General features: G+C 43.2%; 1 non-coding gene across 1 annotated transcript; it reads right to left on the minus strand.

Moving 5' to 3' along the window:
• Positions 1 to 1,452: 1,452 nt before the first annotated feature.
• Positions 1,453 to 1,525, minus strand: Trnav-uac. Its single transcript has one exon. It is a non-coding gene; the product is annotated as a tRNA-Val (tRNA).
• Positions 1,526 to 26,285: the final 24,760 nt, after the last annotated feature.

Consider the following 26,285-nt stretch of genomic DNA (forward strand, 5'->3'; position numbering starts at 1 on the left):
TCAAGGGATCGCCAATTTAGTATTGAAGGGCAGCGTGGAGGGAGACCAAGAGATGAATACACCAAGCAGATTCAGAAGGATGTAGGTTGCAGTAGTTACTGGGAGATGAAGAAGCTTCCACAAGAAAGAGTAGCATGGAGAGCTACATCAACCAATCTCAGGACTGAAGACCACAACAACAACAACATATTATTATTGTCTTAAAACATTCTTATAAGTTGTTTACATCAGAGCTTAGTTCATCGTTTCAGCATAGGTTGCAAGAAACTGCAATTCGTATAAACACATCATCTGAAAAAAAAAAAAAATTGTCCAAAATTTTGAATAGTACTTTTGTCAAGCAATTATTTTAAAACCACACTAATCAACAAACTTTCACAATTTTACAATTTATACGATATAAAGCGAAGTGTCCACCCACCACTACCTGTATTTCGCTTAGCGCTAAGGCGGGGAACACAGGTCAGTAGATTACTGCAGTGGTAGCACATGTATAAAGCGTACAGATGGAAAATATGGCGGAAGAAGTCAGAAGTTACTTCCGTTTTTGCGGCTGTGCACCGTACCGTATGGAAATCGTGAAAGCATATAATATCGGCAGACGCTAAAGGAAGGGTACTGATTAATTGCCCGACTATTATTTACTGTATTTTAAAAACTAACTAGCAGTAATTATGTTGCATTTTTGCTAATATCTATACAATGCTCGCGTAAACATTGTATCGACGTCTCAAGATGCGAAAGAAGTTGTGAGGTCTCCCTGGTACACAGTTTACAGTAACTTGATGATTCTGAGTTCAGATAAAAATACTCCACTTGTTTTATTTTTCAGGTAAGCACGTTTGTCTTTTGGTTCGCTTGGCTGACTTTCTCGAGCTGCGCGACCAACGGTATTAAATGCGATTCACTGCGCCTCTTAAAGCAGTAGGCAAGTAATGAGTGGAACGCTGTTCATGGCTTTGTACAGCAGTCCACGTGAAAGGCTTGAACTCAGTGAAGTCTGGGTGTGATTACTGTGTTTCGGGGCAATCTTATCAGAAACCAGTCTTGGGCCTAAAGAAAAAGTTTAATTAATTCATCATAATACAGAAAGCGAACTTCGTCTCGATAAGCGAAACTAACCATTCCCAACCAGACAAGATTCGGAAGCGCGATTGCGACACTTATTCTGGAAGCACTGAAATGTTTCTCGTCCAAACTCCATTGACCTTGCAGTCAAAGCAGTTATCACTGTAGTTACTGTGGGAGGAATGGAATCAAAGCATGGCGTATCTTCTTCCGAGCAGTTACTAGAGACTTGCTAAGTAACGAAGAATGCGCCCTTACGTATCACGGAGTGTATTTCCTAAGAAGTACGAAGAAATCAGCGATACCAGTATAATCTAATGCTGAATATGTATCTTTGTAACTAATTTCTATGTATATAAGAGAAAAAGGAGAAAATAAAAACCTTGGTTCCGCACGGGATCGAACCGGGGACCTTCTGCGTGTAAAGCAGACGTGATAACCACTACACCACGGAACCGAGTTACATGCTTCTTCCTTTAATTGTACAATCGTGGAAATGAATGATGAAACAGTGTGCGGACGCTTTATCGGTTTAGATACGGCGTACGCGTAAGCGAATGCTGAGGATTATGCTTTCTTAATGTCCCCCACAGTCGATATGACTACTCTGGACAACAGTTCGCGTGACAGATAGTCTACGGAAAATACGTTAGGCGTTACGTACTCTAGATGTAACAGCATTCTCTTACCAGTAAAAGATCACAAGATAACCAGAGTGAAGGATGCCGTAACAACTGTTGCTTGAGATGATATGCACGGGAGTACCAAAAACTTTCGACCCGTCATCGCTTGAAAGTATCATCTCTACAAAGCACTTTGTCTCAGCTGACGAGGGCTTGGAATATATCTGCCGTAGTCTGGTTCTGCAGCATGGAGAGCTGCATCAAACCAGTCTCAGGACTGAAGACCACAACAACAACAACAACAACAGTCTGGTACAACATTCTAGAGGTAACTTACGAAAGGAAAAATTTGAATCATTTCGCAAGGATGGGACCATATTTCTCTCTATTGTCAGTCGAAAATTACGTAGATGTAGAAACGGTACTTATGGACGTTTAATATTTCACAGTTGCACCCACTATATAAGACAATATTACTCCTGACGCCAACTGTTGGCTTACATAAGAAATGAAAGCAGCAACGATCCGACAGTACGTAAATTGTGCAGGTGGCATAATGAGACGCACAAGTACAATTTTCGACTGCATGGCGGAGAGTACCTTGGACCGCTAGTCATTCCGTTTCTTGTTCCACTCGCAAATGGAGCGAGAAAAAAACATCCGTCGATTTGAGCTCAGTTTTCTCTTCTCTTGTCTTCTCTGTCCTTAAGCGAGATGTACATTGGTGACACTAGAATCGTTCCGCACTCTGTCGCAAATTCCGAGTCTCTAAGCTTTCTCAGTAGTGTTTCGCGGAAGGAACGTCTTCTTCCGCCCATGGATCCCTGTCTGAGTTTACGGAACATTTCCGTAATACCTGCGTTGCGATCGAACTTGCCGGTAACAAGTCTAGCAGCACGTCTAGCCTAGCTGTCACTTGATATCCAAAAGACTCACTCATGGATAAGCTAAGGAAGACTGATATGCACTTTTATCAGTGGCGATGTATTATAGCTGCAGAGCGCCTTTCGCTTAAGTCTGATTACACACATGCTACATTAAGAAACTGGTGGTAGCTGACTCTCTCATTCCTTCAGTGAAATCCCTTAGAATTTGCGACGTCTGATGAGTCTTACACACATTTAACGAATAATTCACTTCATTAACAATGTATCTTCTTACGATCTTATACTGTTTGTCCAGTGTGATTCCCCTTTTTTATTCCATCAGACAAATAAATTTTGTCAAACTCTGTAAAATACTAAATTACAAAAGCCGTAACTTACTTGTTTCACGAAAATTTTGCCTGATAAGTTAGGAATTGAGTAAAATCCCTTGAGGGAAAATTAAAATAGTAAGGTACATGTGCACTGAGAGGACAATAAAAAAATAGGTAGAGGAGGAAGTCATTAGAGTTCCGATTATCGCAGGTTCTCCATTGCGATGGCTCCTATGTGTAACGGAAGAGAACACTATTTTATGAGGAAATTTTATTATTTTCTCGAAATAATCCGGCTACAAACGATTAAGTAATAAATCATTGAAGGTTGCAATTACAGTTTCAGTTTTTATCAAGTAATTTCCACGCCGGCCGGAGTGGCCGAGCGGTTCTAGGCGCTACAGTCTGGAACCGCGCGACTCCTACGGTCGCAGGTTCGAATCCTGCCTCGGGCATGGATGTGTGTGATGTCCTTAGGTTAGTTAGGTTCAAGTAATTCTAAGTTCTAGGGGACTGATGACCTCAGAAGTTAGGTCCCATAGTGCTCAGAGCCATCTGAACCATTTTTTTTTAATCTCCACGACCAAACAGCGGAGGCCAAAAGCTTTCCAGTAAACAAAAAGTCCCTCACCTTGTTGGTGCTTCTTCACTAAAATTCTTTTTATTATTTTCTTATTGACTGGTCACTGAAGAGTGATAACATTTGCAGGTATCTTCAAGGATAAGGCATATGTGGAAAAAAAATATTGGGGTTTGCATCGAAGCTTTATTATATTCTCCAATGATACGTTCTTCTGTATCCGTTTTAGGAAAATATCGGTAAATGGTGCAGTGGAAGGAGCGATAATTAGTGTTTAACATCCAGTCGACGACAAGACCATTAGAGACTGAACGTACGATTGAACAGAAAGTGTATGGGGAAGGAAATAATCCACCACCTTTCAAAGGAATCATTGCTGTGATTTAAGCACCCGCAGGGAAACAAAACCGCAATGGCTGGGCGGGTAAGAGAATCCCGATCTTTCAAATACGACTCCAGCGCCGCAATTGGTGTACCACATCTCTCCGTTTGCAGAAGCGACGACGTACGCACCTCTCGCATGTGTAGTTTTAAGCGCGGGACATAGCGTAGTCGTTTAGCTGAAGCACCTTCAACGATGGTAATCTCGAGCACTTCGAGTCTTAGATCTTTCGGTGGTTTCTTGTGTAACGACGGCTACTAATCCTTCGGGCGTGCGTGAATTTCTGTACCACGCTTAGCTCATATACTAACAAAGAAATTGCGGCCCATGCCATAACGCTTTCTGCGTATCTATGGAAGCTTTCGAATATAAACATTTAGCAGAACCAAACTCGTTTTTCTATAATTATTATGTGTTCCGTCACTCTGACCAATTCATATGGCTAGCCAAAAAACAATTCCATGTTGCATCAATTTGAAGCTAAAAATAACAAAAAAGCTATATGACTGTCAAACATACCAACGCTGTGACAATGTAATAAAATTTCCTGGATTGTACTATAACTGTAACTAGCTTACTAAATTACCTGCGTCTGTTGCTCCTTACAGTTTGTGTAATAAATTCAACCGTTTCTTCATTGTCTGTGGATTTTCTTGGTGCTTATTTGCTTTAACATAGGAGAAAAACAAATTGTGAGTGTTCGACCTTGAACAAAACACTCTGTGCAAATGGTGAAGCGCGAGAAATTGTATTTTACTCAAGGGATAAAAATGTATTTATTACATTTATCGTTCCAGGGGCTTTTCTCATGTGGCGACTGAGATTAAAAGAAATAAGGATGACCTATCACCTTTTCGCTACCAGACAGCGAGAGTGCTGATTTGGCCCAAGACCGCGAAGGTATCCGTTTTCTCATCTACTTACAGATATTTGTTGCCTTGTCGGTGATATCATTACTTAAAAACAGTGAGAGAGAAGGGACAGCGGAAAGCTATTGTAAGTAAAACCCCTTCAGTGAAGTTAATTACGAACGCATATTGCAAACCAAAACGAGAATAAACTGAAAAAGCCCTTTCATGTTATTACGATTCTCCACTCACAATTTCAGACGATTTGGTGAGCTGGCTTACTGCTGTAGGCCAGGTAGTGGACATGACAAACGTATCAAGACGTTGAAACGTTCAATAAAGACAATGAAAACGAAGACCAGTGCCAATAGACAGAGAATGAGAGTTACCCTGCGAGAGCTGAACCTCGAAAATGAGAAATGTAAGTCATGTAAATCGAAATACGTTAGCAGAAACAGGGGCGCTGCGTTGAAGCTTACTATATTACTGCTGATGGACTCAGGATTCTTGCGAGCGAAGCAGTAGCGTCTGACTTCACCATGATAGCTAAGATAGCTGCTGTAGGCTCCTGACCGCCTGTCATGTTTCTCGACTGCTGTCTGGTCATTATACACTACTGGCCATTAAAATTGCTACACCAAGAAGAAATGCAGATGGTAAATGGGTATTCATTGGACAGATATATTATACTAGGACTGACAGATTTATTATACTAGAACTGACATGTGATTACATTTTCACGCAATTTGGGTGCATAGATCCTGAGAAATCAGTACCCAGAACATCCACCTCTGGCCATAATAACGGCCTTGATAAGCCTGGGCATTGAGTCAAACAGAGCTTGGATGGCGTGCACAGGTACAGCTACCCATGTAGCTTCAACGCGATACCACAGTTCAGCCAGAGTATTGTGACGAGCCAGTTGCTCGGTCACCATTGACCAGACGTTTTCAATTGATGAAACCTCTGGAGAATGTGCTGGCCAGGGCAGCAGTTGAACATTTTCTGTATCCAGAAAGGCCCGTACAGGACCTGCACATGCGGTCGTGCAATATCCTGCTGAAATGTGGGGTTTCGCAGGGATCGAATGAAGGGTAGAGCCACGGGTCGTAACACATCTGAAATGTAACGTCCATTGTTCAAAGTGCCGTCAATGCGAACAAGAGTTGACCGAGACGTGTAACCAATGGCACCCCATACCATCATGCCGCGTGATACACCAGTATGGCGATGACGAATACACGCTTCCAATGTGCGTTCACCGCGATGTCGCCAAACACGATTGCAACCATCATGATGCTGTAAACAGAACCTGGATTCATCCGAAAAAATGACGTTCTGGCATTCGTGCACCCAGGTTCATCGTTGAGTACACCATCGCAGGCGCTCCTGTCTTGATGCAGCGTCAAGGGTAACCCCAGCCATGGTCTCCGAGCTGGTAGTCCATGCTGCTGCAAACGTCGTCGAACTGTTCGTGTAGATGGGTGTTGTCTTGAAAACGTCCCCATCTGTTGACTCAGGGATCGAGACGTGGCTGCACGATCCGTTTCAGCCATGTGGACAAGATGCCTGTCATCTCGACTGCTAGTGATACGAGGCCGTTGGGATCCAGTACGGCGTTCCGAATTACCCTCCTGAACCCATCGATTCCATATTCTGCTAACAGTCATTGGATCTCGACCAACGCGAGCAGCAATGTCGCGATACGATAAACCGCAATCGCGATAGGCTACAAACCGACCTTTATCAAAGTCGGAAACGTGATGGTATGTATTTCTCCTCCTTACACGAGGCATCACAACAACGTTTCACCAGGCAACGCCGGCCAACTGCTGTTTGTGTATGAGAAATCGATTGGAAACTTTCCTCATGTCAGCACGTTGTAGATGTCGCCAACCTTGTGTGAATGCTCTGAAAAGCTAATCATTTGCATATCACAGCATCTTCTTCCTGTCGGTTAAATTTCGCGTCTGTAGAGCGTTATCTTCGTGTTGTAGCAATTTTAATGGCCAGTAGTGTGCGTTGCTGCTTTGAAGATGATGGAGAGACAGCCGTATTCTAAGAGGTGGTAACTTCCACTTTACAGCTACTTACCAAGCGACAGGTCGAACATCTTCAAGCAATCACGTACAATTGAGACCCCACACTTCTGTTACATTGGCACCAGTCCACACTACTACACCACCGTGGGAGAGGAAGGGCTGCCCGATGTCACCAAAACCGGTGGAGATGGCACTGACACTTCCTGCGTCCTCAGACTCGGAGTGCGGCTCAGCTGTTTGAAGTTTAGGTTACAAAAAAATGGTTCAAATGGCTCTGAGCACTATGGAACTCAACATCTTAGGTCATAAGTCCCCTAGAACTTAGAACTACTTAAACCTAACTAACCTAAGGACATCACACACACCCATGCCCGAGGCAGGATTCGAACCTGCGACCGTAGCAGCCTCGCGGATCCGGACTGCAGCGCCAGAACCGCACGGCCACCGCAGCCGGCGTTTAGATTACAGGGCGGCCCTTTTGCGCGCCTGTACTTCGAATGCGCGGACAGTTGGTCTCCTGGTGAGCCGGTATTCTCTCTTGTCCAGTTCGAAAACAACGGCTCCAACTTCAAGAAAACTCACGTGCTTGGGGGATTTTAATATTAACTGAATTCAACACAGAGAAGAGAAATTGCTTCTGAATAACAAATACACACGGCTGACATTCAAACCATCATAACGGAAGAAGTATGTCATATCTGCAGAAGAACGAGCAGACAGATCACAGCGAATGAAGACGTTTTGGGAAACGAAGAAATTGCTGACTGCTAAGACCTAAACTTAATATACATCTTCATCTACATCAATACTCCGCAAGCTACCTGACGGTGTGTGGCGGAGGATACTTTGAGTACTTCTATCGGTTCTCCCTTCTATTCCAGTCTCGTATTGCTCGTGGAAAGAAAGATTCTCCGCATGCCTCTGAGTAGGCTCAAATCTCTCTGATTTTATCCTCATGGTCTAAATGCGAGATATACGTAGGAGGGAGCAATATACTGCTTGACTCCTCGCTGAAGGTATGTTCTCGTAACTTCAACAAAAGTCCGTACCGAGGTACTGAGCGTCTCTCTTGCAGAGTCTTCCACTGGAGCTTATCTATCATCTCCGTAACGCTTTCGCGATTACTAAATGATCCTGTAACGAAGCGCGCTGCTCTCCGTTGGATCTTCTCTGTCTCTTCTATCAACCCTATTTGGTGCGGATCCCACACCGGTGAGCAGTATTCAAGCAGTGGGCGAACAAGTGTACTGTAACCTACTTCCTTTGTTTTCGGATTGCATTTCCTTAGGATTCTTCCAATGAATCTCAGTCTGGCATCTGCTTTACCGACAATTAATTTTATGGTCGTTCCATTTTAAACCACTCCTAATGCCTACTCCCAGATAATTTATGGAATTAACTGCTTCCATTTGCTGACCTGCTATATTGTAGCTGAACGATAAAGGATCTTTCTTTCTATTGTAGACTCTGTTTATTGTGTTTGATTTTAGTGCTCCAATGTGGGCGTAAAGTGTGTAAATAAATAAATTGAATGGTAAATGGGAAAACTGTTTAGCGCCATACAACCGGTGACCCGCCATGGTGGTATTTGTTGGCCAGTGAGTATTAGTTTTGATACTCAAACTGACTGAGTTAATTAGTGAGTCATTTAATTACGCAATTAATAAATCCGTGTTTCCTGCCAATGAGCTCGTAATCTCGTGAGAATGTTGACTCTGTAGCTGAGTTTTCTGGATTAATTTTATTTCACTTTTTCTCTGCTTGTTTTCGGGTACTAGCAAGGGAGATCTAGGTGGCTCCGCCACGTGCTGTGTCTCTCCATGAAAAGTCTATGGGTTATAAACTCCTCAGATAACCACTTCTACTTGCTCTCACTTCGGGCCTATTGTTGTTAATTGCCGGTGATGGGATGTAGCGCGCTGTCCCATTGCGTCTCGAATTCAGACAGCCGCTAACGACTAACACGGTGATGCGTAATTAGGTCAACGAGGCTCAAGTGGAGACAGTTGACAGACGTCTAGCTGTCGGCGTAGGCGGCCGAGTCAGCAGCACGCATGCGCGCTACCTGACACGGAACACAGCACGGCATAATCTTCATTACCACTTATCTGTTACATGAATTATGACAGAGTGCATTTTTATTCGATAGAATACGCGTTTTGAGTGTCCAGTCATCATCATTCGATGCATTATTTCATTATTTACATATCAGACTTCTTCGGCGCTACGCAGATGTACACGTTGTCAGATGCTAGCATCGTCCACGGTAGCATACAGTTTGTATTATACATGTTGTCCGGTTGATAATGACCGAGTTATACCGCATCCCAGAGTAGACTAACAAGCGTAAGGACATGCAACTCATTTACGTAACTCAGAGAGATTTGAAGTTTTTGTTTTTTTCAAGAAATACAGAAACCAGCCGCTTTCTTTGTAGAGCTTTATTTATGCAGACATTCGCCCATTAATTACGTAAAGTCAGTAGAGTATTAGTTAACGTGAATGGTATTTTACCTCGTGGAGTAGTGACAGGTTAGCACTGATAGAATGATAACTAAATTATGGAAGTGGTAACATCACATATTTTATACACAGTAAATAGACTGAAACATTAGACTAAAATTTTAGAATGGTTAAGCAAGAAGGAAATGACACATTGTACAAAGTTACTAAACTCTCACATTGGGAAGAAGAACATTATTATTTTTATGATTTTTACAGAACTCTACTTGACGTGTGGGTTGCATAAGTAATTTATGTAAATTTCTTATAAAATTTTTGTTGGACAGCTATGTTTGATCATTTAGGACGTCATTTGATGATGCGCTCTTGTGGGAAGAAATTACTATTTCCTCGAGATCATCAAAAGCCTGTTTTTTCAACAACGGTAATTGCATTTTAGCGTGGTCACTTGTTGTGCACGGACTATGTGATACTCAGTATACATGTGGGTCCCTGCAGCATGTCTCCGGTGACTGGCAGCATGTAACTAATGCTATTACCATATTGGCCGTTTCCTAACTCTGAATTCGTGCGCTGTAGACACTAAATGTTGATCAACACAGAAGCCTCCATACGGAAATACCAAATATACGCAAGCGGTGGGTGATCCAGACCTTGGCAGTTTTGGAACACTTCTTCAGTGCGTTTAGAAAATATTAACCTAGGCACTGCATCTTTATCTTACAGCGAGCAGTAATTGATCTACATCCTCTTTCCGCCGTTCTTTGTAGATTGTCCTAGCGACATATGCTGGAACAAAAAGGGTGTTCTACAAAAACACTGTCGTCGTGTATCAGGGGTCATAGACCTCACAGGGAGGTGGAAACTCTCACCACATGTTCCAGCGTTCAGGTCACACAATTTGTTCTTTATGGCCGATGCCTCCGTCTGATGAGCCGGCTCGAAACGCGATGCTTTTTGTCTAGCTGCGGTGTGTTGGCTGTTGGGTGTAACAGTTTAGTTGCTGCAAACTGCCGCAGCTTCCGTACGGTGAATGTTCTACACACAGCAGATCGTCATCTTACAGACAGTATGGGCAAGTTCTGTTAATATCACGGGAAGTGTGAAATACCGTTTTTTACTATTATTTCACTCATTCTTGAAGGCGATTATTAAGTTTTAGTAACATATATCCGTTAAAATAATGTGATTAACGCTGCTATTCTTCTTGAGCCGAGATTAACTTGCCAGTTAAATGACATCCAATTTCTATAAAATAATGCCTCCAGTGGATAAGAATGGCACCTATTTTCACCAGGAATGACGGTAAACGCCACCAACTGTACATCAAGAAGCTACGCGACCAAATCAACAATAGGGAACACCAGATCCGCAGCAAAATATGCAGTAACCGTTATTTCACGCGGCACGACGGAGAAGTAGGCACTAAGTTTCCGCGTCCAGGACACCGTTTCAGAGTGCCGAGAAGCAAAACTTAACAGGGCGCCATCAAGTTCAGCCGTCCAGAAATGATGACGGACGGCATCATTCTGTTGCAGGCTAATCTCCGCTCACATACTGCCAAGATTGTTTAGACTGCGCCGTAGAAGTTTCCTGGGATGCCCTTAGACATCCTCTATACAGTCCCCTCCATCCTCCATGCGCCCTATACGATTTACATCTTTTTGGAGCGCTAAAGAAAGATATTCGTAGATATCAATTTGCTTCGAACAAAAAGGTGCATTCTTGGATACAATCATGTTTTCGTTAGCAGCCGCAAACATTTATTATGAAGGCATTGACCATCTTGTCTGACAGTGAGATGAACCTATTAACAGTCATGGCGGTTACTTTTGAAAGAGTAAGTAGTTTGGTTGTTTTTTCTTATCTCTCTCGTTTTCATTTTATCGCCCCTTATAATAAACAATTTCAAGTATTTCTAGTTAGCGTTGTGAAAAGTGTTGTAACTGATTGAGACTGCGAAGCATAATTTAATACATTTTTGTTTGTAAATGTGCAGTACGCTCAGGAGTAGCAGTAAATGTTTTATTCGGTAGTTGCACGAAGAAGTTAGACGTAAAAGTTTTACGCAATTACATGTTTCATTTCTATGTCTAGAAACCAAAAAATTAAGCTGCAGACTGATGACTACAGCTACAACTATTTCTCAATGAAACAAGACTGTAGGTAAGATTTTAACACGTCTGCAAACGCAATGTACAGGGTATTTATAATGAAACTTTCAGTACCTAAGTCAGTGTAGACGGAAAACTACTTACCCTACGGGTACCCAACATTACAGGAATGTCGTTCAGACTGGACGCTGCATTTTTTTGCACCACAAATTGTTGAAAAAGTAACTGTTACCCTGGCTGAGAATGCTGGACGCAATGTGTGCTCTTCAAGCAGTGCACGAGCTGTGTCACAACAGTTGAACATTCCATGATCCACCGTTCGAAAAATGCTGCGAATAATTGTGAAATAATATCCGAACGAACTTCACATACTCACCAACTTCTGCCACGTGACGTTTATAACGTATCACATAGACATGTTACGCAATTACCAGTTGTTAACCTCTCATTTGGAAATTAAAATGTATTTCTTTCAATGATTTACTCGTTATTTCTCTTCCGCATATCCTTAGAAATGATTCTACAAAGTTTCGTTGTACTACGATCACTCGTTTCTCATGAGATTAATTGTAACCTAACTGTATATTGGCGAATGTACAGAGAAAATAACATCGGCTGTCGGCTACAACCTTACGTAACGTTCCTGGCTTTTGCTTTATTGTCATCCACGGCATCTTACGCGTCATATCAGGCAGTTGACATGTCACAGAAGCATGGACCGGTGTTTGCAACCAAGAAAAGTTGCCACATGAAGCTCTCTACACAGTATTTAAGTCCAGTATCCACCTGCTGTTAGCTGATGTGGAAGTAGCAGAGCATGCTATACCATGATTGAATACTGCTTGCGCGCCTAAACCTATAGCTTCAATACCATTAATTAATTAAACAAGATTGAAATAAAACTTTATCAAACGACAAAGAGTGTCTTTTTAATGAACTCAGTAGAATCTACTTAGTAAAATAACGTTACGATAACTTTTGTTAACTAAGAAAACATCTTCATAGCCGAATCACTTCGTGCGACGTCGGGTGGTCACGAACAAAGCCTCAGAAAGTGATCTGCAGTGTTTGCGCGAGTCTGCGAACGATGCGGACTAATTAGATAGTAGGATTGACATTCATTACCCATTGTGCACTAAAAGTATTCTTGTAATGTATGTGGATTATGTTTTAGTGTGAATCGTAGATCTTTGATAGTTGCAAGCACACGGGTTTGTGATCGAAGTTTTGTTACTTTCACCAAACGTCGTAAAGTAAATGGCATCCCTTGCAAAATTTCAACTACATCTTTTTTACCTGAAGCCTGAATACCTGAATCACATACGGTAACAGTCCATTTCAGACAGCTGTACGTGATCGACAACCTACGCGCCACTGTCACTGCACTACGACAAACTACTTGGAGTGAAGAGGCCAGGTTACTACAATTTACAGAAGACCTGCGGCCTATTCCGATGCGTTGATGTCAAACTGCGACAGTCACACGGACTACAATTTTCATCTACATCTGCGTGACTCCTCTGCAATTGACACTTAAGTGTTTGGCTGGGCGTTCATCGAATTTACTGGAAAAGTTTAACACAATTCTAAAAGACTCGAGGAATGATGAGAGAGTGTAAAGGGGAGTCGTACTGTCCGTTAAGTGAAAGAATTTTGTGGATCATTTTGTTACAGATTACTCAGATACTGCTTCGGAAACAGATGTTCGCTTTTGTACTGGGTTCTCGTATTCTAGGTGCATTTGCACTGTTGCAAGTTTGATGGAATGTAACGTATGTGTTAGAATTTACGACTTGTGAATTCGTCATTTACACAAAAGCAAAGTTCGGATTTTGCTTTTATAAACACGGCTCCATATTTGCACACGCGTCTTTTGTAGATCGCTATTGTGTATTCCGACTTCGGTTCTTCTTTACTAATTTCAGTGCAAAGTAGTGCCTCACAGACTTTCTCGCAGCGTCATTGTTATCAACGTCTATCGATATTACATCTACAACTACTCTACATACGCAGCCCGCAAGCCGGCCGTGGTGGCCGAGCGGTTCTAGACGCTTCAATCCGGAACCGCGCGTCTGCTACGGTCGCAGATTCGAATCCTGCCTCGGGCATGGATGTGTATGATGTCCTTAGGTTAGTTAGGTTTAAGTAGGGGACTGATGACCTCAGATGTTAAGTACTATAGTGCTCAGAGCCATTTTTGAACAGCCCGCAAACCACAGTACAGTGCGTGTCAGAGGGCACCCTACACCATCACTAGGCTCTTGGTTTCCTGTTCCACTCGGAAACAGAGCGAGGGTAAAATGACTATGAGCCCTAATTTCTCGTATCTCATCTTCGTGGTCCTTACACGAAATGTATGTTGGCGGCAGTAGAATCGGTCTGCAGTCAGCTTGAAATGCCGGTCCTCTAAATTTCCTCAGCAGAGTTTCTAAAAACAAACGTCGCCTGCCCTACAGGGATTCCCATTTAAGTTCCCGAAGCATCTCCGTAATACTTGTGCGTTGTTCGAACCAGCTGGCAACAAATCTGGCAGCTCAACTATGAACTGCTTCGATGTCTTCCTTTAATGCGATCTGGTGCGGAGCCCAAACGCTCGAGCAGTACTCAAGAATAGGTCGACTAGCGTCCTATTTGCGGTCTCCTTCGGAGATGAACCACACAATGCTGTATCAGAACATTAGGGGTTTTTTTCACACTCAACCCCATTAAGTTACATTTTTCTGCATTTAGAGCTAGATCATTGACGGCACCGACGGCAAATTTCGTCTATGTCATATTGTGTCCTCCTAAAGTCACTCAGCTTCAGCTTTTTCCGGTATACCACAGTACCATCAGCAAACAAGCGCAAATTGCTGTCCACCCTGTCTACCAGATCATTTACGTATATAGTAAATAATAACGGTCCTGTCACTCTTCCCTGGGGCACTTCTAACTATACCCTTGTCTCTGATGAACACTCGTCGTCGAGGACAACATACCGGGTTCTATTACTTAAGAAATCTTCGAGCCACTCAGATATCTAGGCACCTATTCCGAACTCTCGCACCTTCGGTAACACCCTGCAGTGAGATACCGTGTCAAATGCTTTTCGGAAATCTGAAAATATGGAATCTGTTTGTTGCTCTTCATCCATAGTTCGCAGTATACATTGCTGAGCCAAAACATTACGACCATCTGCTTAATAGCTTGTCTGAGTGTCTTTGGAATGACACACATCACTGATTCCGCGTACCAGGGATCTGACAGTCTGTTGGTAGTTTTGTGAAAGTGTGTGGCATTAGATGTCTAAGCATAAGTCACGTAATTCACGTAAATAACGGGTCGCTGATTTGCGTACGCTGTGATGGCGCCCGATAGCAACCCAGGTGGGTTCCATAGGATTTACAACAGGCGAATTTGGTCGCCGAGACATCAGCGTGAGTTCATTATAACGCTACCCGAACAACTGCAGCACGGTTATGGCTGTGGGACACGATCAATAAAGATAACATCGCCGTCGGGGAAGACATCAAGCATGGAGGCATGCAGATGGCTCGCAGCTGTCAGCGTGCCTTCGATTTCTGCCGCAGGTCCCACGCAGGCGCAAGGAGAATGTCTCCCATAGGATAGTACTGCTCCCACCAGCCTGCGACAGCGGCGCGCAGTACGTTTCGGGCTGCCGTTCACCTCGATGACGGCGTTTGCCGAGAGAACATCAACCTAGTGTGGCTAAAATGTGATTCATCCGAAGACGCGACACATTTCCACTTATAGACGGTCAAACCCCATGGTCCCGTGCCCCTGCAATCGTAATTGGCGATGTCATTGAGTCAACATGTGAACACGTAGGCATAGTCTGCTGCCGAGCTCCATGTTCAACAATGTACGATGAATGGTGTGCTTCGAAACACTTGTGTTTGCACTTGCGTTTGCACTTGCGTTGTGCTCTTTCAGCAAAGATGCCACAGATCACCATCTATCCTACTTTACAGAGCAGACTAGTCCCCGAACCCCACGTTTTGTAAAGAGTGTAAGTAGGCTGTTTATGTTTTCTTATTGGCAACGTTACGTAGCGCTCTGTATGAAAATCACTGGCTGTGCTGTGTGCAGTCTGTGGCTAGTTTGCATTGTTGTCTGCCATTGTAGTGTTGGGCAGCGGCAGCTGGATGTTAACAGCGCGTAGCGTTGCGCAGTTGGTGAGCCGCCAGCAGTGATGGATGTGGGGAGAGAGACGGCGGAGTTTTGAAATTTGTAAGACTGTCATGAACTGCTATATATAATATGACTATTAAGATAAATACAGTGTTTGTTCTCTATTAAAATCTTTCATTTGCTAACTATGCCTATCAGTAGTTAGTGCCTTCCTTAGTTTGAATCTTTTATTTAGCTGGCAGTAGTGGCGCTCGCTGTATTGCAGTAGTTCGAGTAACGAAGATTTTTGTGAGGTAAGTGATTTGTGAAACGTATAGGTTAATATTAGACAGGGCCATTCTTTTGTAGGGATTATTGAAAGTCAGATTGCGTTGCGCTAAAAAATATTGTGTGTCAGTTAAAGCACAGTCGTGTATAATTCTTCAAAAAGGGGACGTTTCATAAGAGCCGTGGACGTTATTCGACCAGCTTCACCGTTTTCGAGATACTCGTTCGCAGGCTCTGCTTAATAATAATCTACTCTGTATCAAAGTCGCCTATATCACTGGATTTCCCCATTTGCAGCCCTTATCTTTGCTAGGGTGATCTCCTGTCCGTGCCTGCTCCGCTTGCATACTTTTGTTATTGTCTGCTCCGCTTACATACACTACTGGCCATTAAAATTGCTACACCAAGAAGAAATGCAGATGATAAACGGGTATTCATTGGACAAATATATTATATTAGAACCGACATGTGATTACATTTTCACGCAATTTGGGTGCATAGATCCTGAGAAATCAGTACCAAGAACAACCATCTCTGGCCGTAATATCGGCCTTGATACGCCTGAGCATTGAGCCAAACAGAGCTTGGATGGCGTGTACAGGTACAACTGCCCGTGCAGCTTCAACACGATCCCACAGTTCATCAAGAGTAGTTACTGGCGTATTGTGACGGGACAGTTGCTCGGCCACCATTGACCAGACGTTTTCAGTTGCTAAGAGATCTGGAGAATGAGCTGGCCAGGGCGGAAGTCGAACATTTTCTGTATCCAGAAAGGCCCGTGCAGGACCTGCAACATGCGGTTGTGCAATATCCTGCTGAAATGTAGGGTTTGGCACGGATCGAATGAAGGGTAGAGCCGCGGGTCGTAACACATCTGAAATGTAACATCCACTGCTCAAAGTGCCGTCAATGCGAACAAGAGGTGACAGAGACGTGTAACCAATGGCAACCCATACCATCACGCCGGGTGACACGCCAGTATGGAGATGACGAATATACGCTTCCAATGTGCGTTCACCGCGATGTCGCCAGACACGGATGCGACCATCATGATTCTGTAAACAGAATCTGGATTCATCCGAAAAAATGACGTTTTGCCATTCGTGCACCCAGGTTCGTCGTTGAGTACACCATCGCAGGCGCTCCTGTCTGTGATGCAGCGTGAAGTGTATCCACAGCCATGGTCTCCGAGCTGATAGTCCATGCTGCTGAAAACTTCGTCGAACTGTTCGTGCAGATGGTTGTTGTCTTGCAAATGTCCGCTTGTATTGACTCAGGGATAGAGACGTGGCTGCACGATCCGTTACAGCCGTGCGGATAAGATGCCTGTCATCTCGACTGCTACTGATACGAGGCCGTTGGGATCCAGCTCAGCGTTCCGTATTACCCTCCTGAACCCACCGATTTCATATTCTGATAACAGTCACTGGATCTCGGCCAACGCGAGCAGCAATGTCGCGATACGATAAACCGCATTCGCAATAGGCTACAATCTGACCTGTATCAAAGTCGGAAACGTGATGGAACGCATTTCTCCTCCTTACACGAGGCATTACAACAACTTTTCACCAGTCAACTCCTGTTTGTATATGAGAAATCGGTTGTAAACTTTCCTCGTGGTCAGCACGCCGTAGGTGTCGCCACCAGCGCCAACCTTGTGTGAATACTGCATATCACAGCATCTTCCTCCTGTCGGTTAAATTTCGGTCTGTAGCACGTCATCTTCGTGTTGTAGCAATTTTAACGGCCAGTAGTGTATTTTCGTTCCGCGTCACGTGCTCGCAACGCAAGCAGGCGGCATCTAACGTTGCGATGGGCGGTGGTTATAATGTTTTGGCCTATGAGTGTATGACAGAAGAAGGGGGTAAGCTGAGTTTCGCACGAACGAAGAGTGTTCTCGTGAGATTCCTCAAACACTTGAGGTAATTGTATTCTGACACACCATGGCATGGTGACGGACAGTTGTAACGAAGGAATTATAGGGGCGGGAAGAGCTTATAACTAATGGAATTGTTGATAAACTGCAATTCCTTGCCGAACCTGGGATGATCACTCATAAGCGACGAGGTAGCAAAAAAGAACACCGGTTGGCGCCATTGAAACTGGGTAAAGTAAAACTTGGCCTGACATAAAAAAATGGTTCAGAGCAACCTGCAATTTCAATCTGGAAAACAAATGGGAGTGTCAGGAAAATATGTTTTAATGAGACAAAACAACCACACTGTTTCAGTCTCTTCCTGTCGGTACTGACCGTGTCGGACGCATCAGGAAATCTAGTTGTAAGCTGCTAAGTACGAGCAGGTTCATTAACGGCATGCGCCGATTGCGTCCAACTGTGGCGGCAACGGCTCGAGGTGCATCTCGAGCAGGCAATTCCGCGCATGCGCGTCGGTCGGCGCGCTGGCTGGGTGCGGCAGGATGCCCGGCCGACACTGGCGCAATTGCCGGATCATTACCTCGTTACCGGCCGCCGTCTGCGCTCGCGGATCTCGTCTCCCACCTCCTGTGCCGCGGCTGCACCAGCTGGCGCCTGCCACTGCCCGGCCCAGATAGGCCCCGCTCGCGGCCACGCCTCCGCCGTTTTCCCTGTGGGCACCTACAGGTACACACACACACTGCTTCGTCCGGACCCGGCCTCTCAACATCTACAAATACGTCTACGAGGGGTAGTTATAAACTTTTACCTGTCACCTCGAGAAAAGGATGTTGCATTAAAGGGCGGTTGTCCTTAAAGTTTCTGAATACTTGTTAGAGCGTCAGTGGCCATGCTGCTCCTATTGCAGCCTATTGCGTTCATCGTATTCATAAACCTGACGTAAATACTACACTATGTACTCTTCCGCGTTAACTGGAACCTCAATGGAGTTCGTTTACGTGGACAGGGACCTAAGCTGTCCCGAGTACAGTCAAATACGATAAAAAAGATGCGTTTTATGCTGTGCGTTATGCGCACATCGACTCAGCGATGACACAGGGCAACAGCTTGACCGGTGCAATTAACTTGGACAGCACTGGTAAGCCAAGTGATGTAATTAACCTGCAGTGTTGTGAACAGTTGCATTTACCACGTAAAAAGAGGTGACTGTAGAAACAATGCAGCTTCGAATGCCATTTAATTTAGCAACAGAATGAAATAATATATACACTACTGGCCATTAAAATAGCTACACCACGAAGATGACGTGCTACAGACGTGAAATTTAACCGACAGGAAGAAGTTGCTGTGATATGCAAATGATTAGCTTTTCACACCATTCACACAAGGTTGGTGCCGGTGGCGACGGGCTGACATGGGGAATGTTGCCAACCGATTTCTCATACACAAACAGCAGTTGACCGGCGTTGCCTGGTGAAACGTTGTTGTGATGTCTCGTGTAAGGAGGAGAAATGCATACCATCACGTTTCCAACTTTGATAAAGGTCGGATTGTAGCCTATCGCGATTGCGGTTTATCGTATCGTACAATTGCTGCTCGCGTTGGTTGAGATCCAATGACTGTTAACAGAATATGGGATCGGTGGGTTCAGGAGGGTAATTCGGAACGCCGTGCTGGATCTCAACGGCCTCGAATCACTAGCAGTAGAGATCACAGGTATCTTATCCGCATGGCTGTAACGGATCGTGCAGCCACGTCTCGATCCCTGAGTCAACCATTGGGGACGTTTGCAAGACAACAACCATCTGCACGAACAGTTCGACGACGTTTGCAGCAGCATGGACTATCAGCTCGGAGACGATGGCTGCGGTTACCCTTGACACTGCATCACAGACCTGGGTGCACGAATAACAAAACGTCATTTTTTCGGATGACTCCAGGTTCTGTTTACAGAATCATGATGGTCACATCCGTGTCTGGCGACACCGCGGTGAACGCACATTGGAAGCGTGTATTCGTCACCGCCATACTGGCGTATCACCCGGCGTGATGGTATGGGGTGCCACTGGTTACACGTCTGGGTCACCTCTTGTTCGCATTGACGGCTCTTTGAACAATGGACGTTACATTTTAGATGTGTTACGACCGGTGGCTCTACCCTTCATTCGATCCCTGCGAAACCCCACATTTCAGCAGGATAATGCACGACCGCATGTTGCAGGTCCTGTACGGGCCTTTCTGGATAAAGAAAATGTTCGACTGCTGCCCTGGCCAGCACATTCCCCAGATCTCCCACCAATTGAAAACGTCTGGTCAATGAATGGTGGCCGAGCAGCTGGCTCGTCACAATACGCGAGTCACTACTCTTGATGAACTGTGGTATCGTGTTGAAGCTGCATGGACAGCTGTACCTGAACGCGAATCCAAGCTCTGTTTGACTTCTTGCCCAGGCGTATCAAGGTCGTTATTACGGCCAGAGGTGGTTGTTCTGGGTACTGATTTCTCAGGATCTATGCACCCAAATTGCGTGAAATTGTAATCACATGTCAGTTCTAGTATAATATATTTGTCCAATGAATACACGTTTATCATCTGCATTTCTTCGTGGTGTAGCAATTTTAATGACCAGTAGTGTAGTAATACTCCTGCAATACACTTCTTAAAGTGACCAGACGGAAAATGCAGGGTGTTTACAAAAGAACTCCCTAGCTTTCAGTATAAATTTAATGGAAAAATTAATGAAAAATTACATCAATGAGTACATATCATGAAAGAGAATTCCTTTAAGTTTTGTTTAATGTTAGTAGACGTCAACGTGGGATTCATTTGTTACTCTGCACACGTCGAGAGGATATTCTACTTGTCGCCACGTATTCACCAACATTTCAGGTGTAACTGTCCCGACTGCAGCGGCGATTCTTTCCCGTAAATGACTGATGTCTCTGATCTTTTCACTGTACACAATATTTTTTATGTGGTCCCAAAAGAAAACATCCAGTGAGGTTAAGCCTGGGTTTCGTGGTGGCCAAGGTTTTGGGCCAGTCCGTTCTGTCCACCTTCCTGGAAAGCGAGTGTCAAGTGCTACACGCACGTGGTTACTATAATGAGGTGGGGCGCCATCTTGTTGGGAAAACACAAGCCCGTTTCACGCCTCAGTATCGTCCATTTCATGGAGGTAAGAATAAGGGGAGATGGCGCTACGTATCCCAGCCGTACTACGTTTTGAAGCCATGGGGGCGTGGCTCGCTGCCATGACACTCTGACCAAAACATTGCCAGTGTGCTATAGCGCTGCGTGTATTACAGTCGCTAATTGCACCATGTACGCATGTAACGTCATCAGATTGGTTGTTTCAAAGTTTTTGTTTACAATAAAATCTCGTAAAGGCGAAATTCCGCGTTTCTTCTGATTAAAAATAGTTTTTAATGTAATATTACGAATAGCTAGTCTTCACTGTAAACGATACAATTTTGTTAATTCAGTAATAAACGTGTATCACAAACTAAATAATAGAAACTGAAAACTAAGTTAGCTATACCCTCCCTCCAAAGCCCCATAAATACATCATGTTTGTAATACGTACTGGGACGTTTCAGTTACGTTACACTACTGGGAAACACTGTTCATTACCACCAATATTTACTGAAATACGGTACATAGAATGGCAAATCTACACAGTGTCCTGTTTAGGCCTATACTTTACGCCAGTTAATGTAGTGTTAGCTTTTAATTTGGTACATGATGAAGACAAAGTGAGTTACTCAACACTTCGATTATCGACGATACGTACGTATTATAGTGAAACGTGAACTTGAAAACTAAGAATTTAATTCTTTGAATTAACATACCTTTTGTAAATGTTTTGGGTGTGTAGGGAAAACTGATGGTACAGCATTTTCTCGGAGCCTTACTGTTGAAGGGGAAGTTCGGTCTATGTCCTCATCTCGGAAATGCTGAGAACATATAGTGCTCCATTTAGACGCACGCCAATTGTTCCTCCTCACGGCATTCTCTCACAGAGCTTTCCGACTTTCATTTTTAGGAAATCTAAAATCATACAGGAGAAAAACACGCTATAGTACAAGTACCGATATAGCACACGTTCATTCACAATGAAGTTGTAAAATCACACTTAACGAGACAACTTACACATTAAATGTTATTCCCTTCGATTTCGCATCACAATCAGAACGATTCGTACATCCGAACACCACACAAGTCACCATAATAGCGCAAAATCCTTCCAAAAGCGAGCGACAAGCCTATGCACACAAGCTTACAGCAGCAATGTTTTGGTCGGATTGAGATGGCTACCCTCGGCTTCACATGGCTTCGCAGCTGTGACGTCACGGCCTCTCCCTCTATTCTTACCTCCATGGTCCATTTGGGGAAAGATGTACTCTGTCAACATGTCACAGTAAATGTCCCAGTTTATTGTTTTTTCTACAAAAACGAAAGGACCAATCACACGATCTTCCATCAAACTGCACCAGGCATCAACTTCGGGAGAGTCACATGATGCTGAATAAGTTCCCCCCCCCCTTCCCAAATTCTGCAGTTATGACTATTAACTGTTCCACTGCCATGAAATGTAGCCTCATCATAAAAGAGAATCTTTTTTCAAAAAATTAACATCATCATCAATCCTGTGTACAAACTCAACAGCAAACTCATATCTTTCGATTTTATCAGTAGGTTTTATTTCATGTAACAGTTGCAATTTGTAGGCGCGCAACTTAAACAGGTCTGTTCAACAACATCTTCTGAAGTTCTCGGTCTGCCTGGTGATTTTGCTTTTAAAACACTACCGGTTTCTTTGAAAGACTTTAGCCAATGACGGATAGTTTTGGCTGTAGGTCGTTCACCACCATACTGACGTCTAAAATTACGTTGCACTGTTATAACTGACTCAGTTTTCACAAGCCAAATAACATACTGCGCTTTCTGTTGCGGAGTACGCAATGTTGTTGAGTTGCTCTGCAGTGAACTGCACGCATGCCTGGACTGATCTGAGGGAACAGAGGACAAATACAGCACTGGTGCCATTACAAGGTCAAGCAGAGCTGCCAACTGCAGGGGAGCTAAACTTGGAGAGTTGATGAATCAAACACCACAAACTAGAACAGCGTATGTCAAAAAATGGCTCAAATGGCTCTGAGCACTATGGGACTTAACATCGATGGTTATCAGTCCCATAGAACTTAGAACTACTTAAACCTAACTAACCGAAGGACATCACACAACACCCAGCCATCACGAGGCAGAGAAAATCCTTGACCCCGCCGGGAATCGAACCCGGGAACCTAGCGTATGTCACTTTGTACAGATTCTAGGACACATTATAACTAGGGAGTTCTTTTTCAAACACGCTGAATAACGTGCTTTCGATCTCAACTAACGCAGCATTGTCATTAAGAAGAAGAGCCAAGAAAATTTCTAATTTAAACAAAGGGCAATTTTTCTCCGTGAGCTTTGCCTGACGTAAAGGCATATTGCAGGGATTTCGCCATATAGTTAAAACATTGAAGCCACTGAAGAAATTACAGTCAGTCGTCTGGTAATCGCTGAACTTCTACCATATGCGACTTCGAGGAATACATTTCAGTACCGGAACTGACACCGCTGCATTCATAAAAACGAGGCTATAAACAAGAGAATCCCCGAAGCAACCCAAAAAAAAAGGAAAGAAAGAAAGGTATCGCCCCTTCTTTAATGATGTGCTGTTGTCCATTTCGTCAGCGTTTGTCAGTGACGTGTGAGAAAGGTTCGTACATTAGTTCCAGTACCTCGGCAGCTTAATGACTTGTTGTTTCTCACAAGGAATCCCTTACTTTCGCTCCAGATCAACTGTACTGGGCTCAGATGCAGTGATAAGTTGGCAGCTATAAAAATACATCATTCGTACGGCGTGCTCGATGCCGTGAAAATTATTGTTTTCCATGTTTCTACGACTTTTATCGCTCTGGCTCGTGTGAAATCACACCTGTGGTATAAAACATACACAAATAAAGAACATAGATATTCGATTTTTCATTTTTTCCCCAATAATTTAATTGTGTAATATTTCCTTAATTTAAACAACCTTTCACAATCTCTTACTAAATATTTATAACTAAGAATTTATGTTTACAATGAAAATTGGAATTTTGCGTACAATATGTAACTGTAAAACAAGAAGATGTGCATTTTTCATAAAATTCGATGAAGATATATATGTTAGTTAGTATATATTTGATGAACACCATATTTAAATGATGCAAGCGTTAAAACTGAACGGAAAAAATAGCAGGGCGAGACTCGAAACTAGTGCCATACGCTGATTAAAGACATGTACTGTGCGAACATAGCCCATGCCGTATAAACACGCAACCACCCAGCGACGCTACCTCGACAATGAAGTTCAGTGCGTTCCTCTATGCTGTCTGACTCGTGCTAGATACAAATAGGTTTTAACCTCTCCCCGCATAACTGCATTACACGTGTTCATTCTCTGAAACTGTGAAATGTCATATTGAATTGTCCGTGTGATACTGACTTTAATCTCTTTCTTTCAGGTGAGTACCTGTTTCCTCACTCGCTAAGCCTCTGCGCCGGTTGTTGTAAGTATTACCTCAAGTTGTGTAATGCTGAATATTTAGATGTCATCTGGATCCTCACGTCTCAAGATTTCTTGCAGAGGAGACTGCGCGCTACTTTCCTGTTGGACATACTTTATTTCACAACACTTTGTCATTAGACCATCAGTCGCTGACATTGAGCTCTGAGGATGATTGTTGACTGAACCCGATAGACTGAGAACAATGTTTTGCAAAAGAATGTGGCATTTTCCACTTTTGCTGTAATCATTTTATTGTTCCTCAATTAGTTTCAGCCTTCTAGGCCATTCTCGAGTGATTTTGTGGTTCCGTACAAAATAAAATATATTACATTACGTCCACGTATAGAAATATAGTGATGTGACTGTAATCTTATTCGAAATACAATTACCTGCAGAGAAGAACTTTGCGTTACACGTTGAAACGACAGTGTCTTTAAATTTGTGTTTTCTATTTGTGTTGGTTCATAAATGATGCCTTGTTGGTTTAACAGCTTGACATTTACGAAGATATTATATTGATCAAAGAGTAAAGCTTCACATGGAATTAATGGAATCATAATTTTAGGTATTATGACTGTATATTTTTGTGTGCAATTTAGGAAAGTTAAAAAGTAGTAAGGAATGAAATAGTATGGGAGATAAACTAAAGTAAAAAATAAATATTAAAATATGTGGCAAGGTAAGATTAAATTTAAATATCATATTAAAGTATAGATGATTTCTGATTGAACATTAGTAGAATGTGATCGCAGACTCAAAATAAATAAATTTCTGACTGTACTACATTTTGGAGGGATCTGAAGAAACAATTTTAAGGCAAATGCCAGGATGGCCCCGTTAAAAACGGACTGGCTGACTTTATTCCCCATTATTCTCCGTCACCGATGGCCTCGTCATCCACCGGGCCTTAAACCCTAATCTTCGTTTTACAGGCATGGACAGTTTGCCTAGGTCTAATACTAACTCTATCGTAAGACGTACAGTAATGTATAAATTTAGACTAGAATGTAATGTAGCTGTAGAACATTAAATACGCTCTGAGCTGTTACGTGAACAATGGAAAATAAATGATAAACTCTCAAGTGGATCTACATCTACATCTACATCCATACTCCGCAAGCCACCTGACGGTATGTGGCGGAGGGTACTTTGAGTACCTCTATCGGTTCTCCTTTCTAAATGGAACGAATGTGTCGCAAGATCGCATCTCTTTCCTGCTTAGAATATTTGTTAGGGTCGCACATTTCTTATTCACTTGTCTCTCTAAAAGTAAATACAAGCTACTGTTAAGAAACGAGTACCGGGAAGTGCGGAAACGTTTATTCCTTTATCTAATGGACTCGAAACGCTGTCTACTCGATAAGTGTAGATGAACCTGTTGCCTCGGCTGTGGAAGAGTAGGAATATGCTGTCCTCATCTTCTCAATGGATCACAACGTGAAGCTAAAATTAAAACTGTGGAGCAGCCACAAGTCACACATACTTTCCTTTATTGATATGTTTCAGAACTGTCCCAAAGTTACAGCTTGTTACACCAGCAAAGAATGAAATAAAATCACATATTCTGCTTACACCCTAATAACTTACGTAGCCAAGGCTACGCTTTGACTGTATCTGGCTGTCTACACCTCCTACATCAGACATAAAATGGAGTTAGTTGGCTGTGTTACACTCATCGTAAACTTTCAAAGACAAATGAACAAGACATATGAACGACAAGATGCAGAAAGGACATATCTAACAAAATTCGGAATTTTCATTCGTTTGCATCAACACTATGCACTGTGCAGAAAAGTCACACATACACCACCAGAAAATGATTTCCCTGGCTGTTATTATCATGAAAGGTGCAGAATGGACATATGCAGCACAGCTGATCCCTTTTTGCAAAGTAGAGAATGTTGGTATTTTGTTGTGGTAGGCTTGAGTGCATGTATATCATCTGATTTTTTTCCCGCTGTTCCTTCCTCTACCAAACATCCGAATTCAAGTTGTACTTTCCTAAGACAGTTGTCAGTGTTCACTTTTAGTGTACACGACCCACAGATCAGCCATGCGATGTTGTACGTTTATCATGAAGGAATTGCCAAGTGAA

The sequence above is a fragment of the Schistocerca piceifrons genome, chromosome 4 (assembly GCF_021461385.2).
Source record: "Schistocerca piceifrons isolate TAMUIC-IGC-003096 chromosome 4, iqSchPice1.1, whole genome shotgun sequence".
Lineage (NCBI taxonomy): Eukaryota > Metazoa > Arthropoda > Insecta > Orthoptera > Acrididae > Schistocerca > Schistocerca piceifrons.